At 46.5% G+C, this 4219-nt stretch overlaps 1 pseudogene across 1 annotated transcript; it reads left to right on the top strand.

The window, feature by feature from the left end:
- Positions 1 to 200: 200 nt before the first annotated feature.
- Positions 201 to 3269, top strand: LOC306754155 (neurogenic differentiation factor 2-like; annotated as a pseudogene). Its single transcript has 2 exons — positions 201 to 547; positions 2179 to 3269. The product of its transcript is annotated as a neurogenic differentiation factor 2-like (transcript).
- The last annotated feature ends 950 nt before the right edge of the window (positions 3270 to 4219 follow it).

Raw genomic sequence — 4219 nt, forward strand, 5'->3', positions numbered from 1 at the left:
CAGAAAATGGAGGCTAACAGAAGCTGTCTGAATCCAGTGCGTTTTTTTTTGTGGCATTCACTGCTTATTCCATTTTCTCTTTCAGCTCAGTGACAGATGGCGACTCCCTCTCCCCCAGGGGAAGCCAGTCTCTGTGAATGCGGCCGCATGTCAATCACCGGCTCTCATGTGATGGCTCTTGCCAATGACGTGCCAGCCATATGGGCCTGGCATCAGAGCTGGTATGTAACCCACCCAGTCCTGCCTCTGAGGTGCCACACGGATCCCTCCACGCGTTTGGGCTGGGGATAGCAGCAGCAGCAGCAGCAGCAGCAGCAGCAGACAGAGCAGGGCGGCACGAGAGGAGAGAGGAGAGAGAGAGAGAGAGAGAGAGAGAGAGAGAGAGAGAGAGAGAGAGAGAGAGAGAGAGAGAGAGAGAGGTGTGAGCAGAACAGCGCCTCGTCTGCACAAGCATCCGAGCGGCGCGTGTGGATGTGATGCCCACCCGGAGCGAGATGGTGTAAACAAACCCGCTTTGCCCCGTCACTGAGCTCCACCGCGGAGGTAGGTTGCACATCTCTGATCAGATATGAGAATATCACATATCAAGATTTTTTTTTTTGTGTATTTGTGTGTCATTGCCTGTTGTATTGTGAGGGAGGAATTAGAGTGGCAGAGCATTTATCAAAATAAGGGACTCTTTTTTCGCATCTTTTCCATGCCTGTGACGATTATATAGCTTTTAATCTCTTCCGTAGGCTCTTTGTCGCCGCACTTAAAGATCTCACGACGTTTAATAAGTAGATTTTGTTGAAATACATCTATAAATCCACATTGATCCCTCAGAGATGTGGTCTCTCTGGCACTGCTGTATTCATAATTTGCATCGTATCGTAAAATAAGCACTGGAGAGTAGAAAGAGTTTAATTAGAAAACATCAAGATGTGTGTGTGTGCATATTTGTGTGCGTGTGTGTGTATGTTTGTGCGTGTGTGCACGACGCGCGTGAGCGCACTGTGGGGGTAGAATTCTCCATAGAGATACACAGGCTAATTGACAAGGTATTGGTTGGCATTAATTACATTGTGCTTACAAGATTAGAAAAAGACGTCCTTGGACTCCACACACACAGCTGAGCTCTGGATACTGGAATAATCATGAAGATGTTGATGCTACAGCTTTTTACACAATTTAACTTCAATAAATAACTTGTCTGTTTAGCCGGATTTATTGGTTAATCAGTGACACCATGGAGAGGGAAATGCATCCATTAAGTGAGATTTTAAACGAATAATGATGATAACATATCATGTTCAAATCTCCCCGTGAGACCCTATGAAACGCGTCAGGAATTAAAAAGATCAATTTAAAGCACACTTCATCGCTTTCTTTTATTCAATTTATTTTTTCGTCAGAACAGGCGAAAGTTCAGCAAAGGAACATGTCAGATATCGACCCTGCGGTCTCGAGGGTCCAACATGGGCGCCATGAACCTGGGCAGGTTCTGGCCCTGAAGGCACCTTTCGACATCGATTTATAAAAAATATATATATATATATATATTTTGTGAATCACATAAATTCAAGTGAGCTCTGTTGGGTTAAAGTCAATTTAATTTAAAGCGGGTTGAATGCAAAAACCTGTTCATTCAGAGGTATACAACGTGTGGGACCCAGTGGTCCAGAGAGGCCTGTCTGTGCTGGAATTCCTCCTGGTCGGTAATTTATAAGACGAAGGAGGGACCCGCACCCTTAATGCGTCCCTGGGGGACCTGCTGAAGCATCGCTCCCTGTGCCGGACTGCTGCAGGGCACAGACAGGTCTGGCCCACACTGTTGCTTTATGCCATAAAAAAAAGAATCCGATTTTATTTCATTTTTTTAATAAAAAGACAATTCACGCTTTGCGGAATCTTTCTTAGCATCTCGTATTAAGGCCCCATTCTCCAGTTCAGCCTAAATTATCATGGATTCATGTCAGGATGAGCATGAACACTGCAATCTTAATTAAACATATGCTGATAAATACCACACACCTTTTATCTTATTCATAAACACATTTACGGATTATTAATTGTAGTCCATTCCTCCTTAATTGGTTGGGACACACAGCAGCCTCTACGGCCTTCGCGCTTTGACAGCAAGCAAACAGGATGCAAACGAGTCCAGATAAAGTGTGTGACGACTGTGTCTCTTTGCAGGTTGCTTTGCCACGATGTTGAGCCGTCTGTTCAGCGAGGTCCTGCCGGACGTCCAGAGGCTCGCAGCTGACTGGGCGGAGGACAACGAGCACAAGCACGAGCACTGCAAGATCAAGGACGAAGATCAAGATGACCTCCACGAGGACGACATGGACGAGCCGCTGGAAGGCAGCAGCAGTCGAGCTGATTCCGAGATGGCCTGCGACGATGACGAGGATGATGAGGCCGAGGAAGAGGAGTGCGACGAGAACGGTGGAGACAAACCCAAGAAGCGCGGCCCAAAGAAACGCAAGATGACGGCGGCGCGCATGCAGCGCTCCAAGGTGCGTCGAGCGAAGGCGAATACGCGGGAGCGCACGCGCATGCACGACTTGAATTCTGCGCTGGACAGTCTGCGCAAAGTGGTGCCGTGCTACTCCAAAACCCAAAAACTCTCCAAGATAGAGACTCTGAGGCTGGCCAAGAATTATATATTGGCCCTTGGGGAGATTTTACGCAACGGGAAGCGGCCAGATGTGATGGCCTACGTGCAGATGTTGTGTAAAGGCCTGTCCCAGCCCACCACCAACCTGGTGGCAGGCTGTCTGCAGCTCAACACCAGGAACTTCCTGACTGAACCGTGTTCAGAGGGAGCCCGCTTCCACGTGCCCAGCTCTCCGTTCTCCGTCCACCCGTACTCCTACCGGTGCTCCCGCATCTCCAGTCCTCACTACCAGCCCGGAAGCGGCGCGCTTAACGTGCGGGGCCAATCCTACGGGTCTGGGTACGAGGCCGTGTACCCGCCGGGTGGGACGTCCCCTGACTATAGCAGCCCGGACTACGAGCCCCCGCACAGTCCGCCCGTGTGCATGAACGGCGGCGGGCTGTCCGGCAGGCAGCAGGCGCCCTCTGAGGCCGACAGGAACTACCATTACTCTATGCATTACTCCGGGCTGAGCACGTCTCGGCCCAGCCACAGCATGCCGTTCGGGCCCTCGGGAGCGCGCGGCGGCGGTTCGCACTCGGAGAACATTCCACCTTTCCAAGACGTGCACGCGCACCACGACAGGGCGCCTCCGTATGAGGATCTCAATGCTTTTTTCCACAACTGAGCCCTCACGTGCAGAGGCATTGCCCTTCTAATGACAAATCCTATATAGCGTGTAATATTGTTTGGGAAACAAGAGAAGCTTCTGAAAGGATGAGAGATGGAGTCCTCTGATTACCTTCTGTGTTCTACTGATGTCATCCCTGTTGTACATCCTATCAACATGTGTCCAGTAATATCCTGTCTGCAGAATGAGTGCACTTGACATACAAGATGTATAGGCCTAAACATGTTATGACACAAACAACAGAAATAAAAATAAAAGTTTTATAACTGTCTGATATGATCGAACAATTATTCTTCTGAACATCATCACTATCGGGTTGTGGGTATATAGGTCTGGAGCAGTGGTTATGGCTTTTGCATTCAATAATAATAAATAATGAAAGAAAATCTCGTCTGAAATGTCATCATCGAGAGTGTTTGGTTGCAGTTAAGATTAAAAAAATATATATACTGAAAACAAAATGGATACTGGATCCATAGGCATGTAAAAAATGTCTTCGGTTACTTACCTTTCGTTTGTTTATTTAAATTATGCTTTAAATTCGCTTTTTGAAGGGTCTAGCTGCAGATTGTATGCATTGTTTAGAGATGACACAAATAAAAGTTAATTTTCAGGTAAACATATTTTTATTTAATGTAAAATACCACACTGTCTGTTGTGTTTAAGATTTTTCTTAGTTTTATCTTTACAATTAAGAATGTAGGCTTGGGAAAAAACTAAATATTGGCATGGATGATAGGAGGCACATAGCACACATCATTATATACATAACGTCTAAAATATCTGAAGAACAGGGAAAAAGAACACTGACAAAAATGAAATGCTGCATTGGCTAATTAACAGCTACTCATAAATGAAGCTCAAATTAACAAAATGGTTGCTATCAAATAATCCAAGTAACACTATTGGGCAGTTAAGATATCAAACAAAATGTGCAGAGTGCACAT

This window comes from Taurulus bubalis (genome assembly GCF_910589615.1).
Source record: "Taurulus bubalis genome assembly, chromosome: 2".
NCBI lineage: Eukaryota > Metazoa > Chordata > Actinopteri > Perciformes > Cottidae > Taurulus > Taurulus bubalis.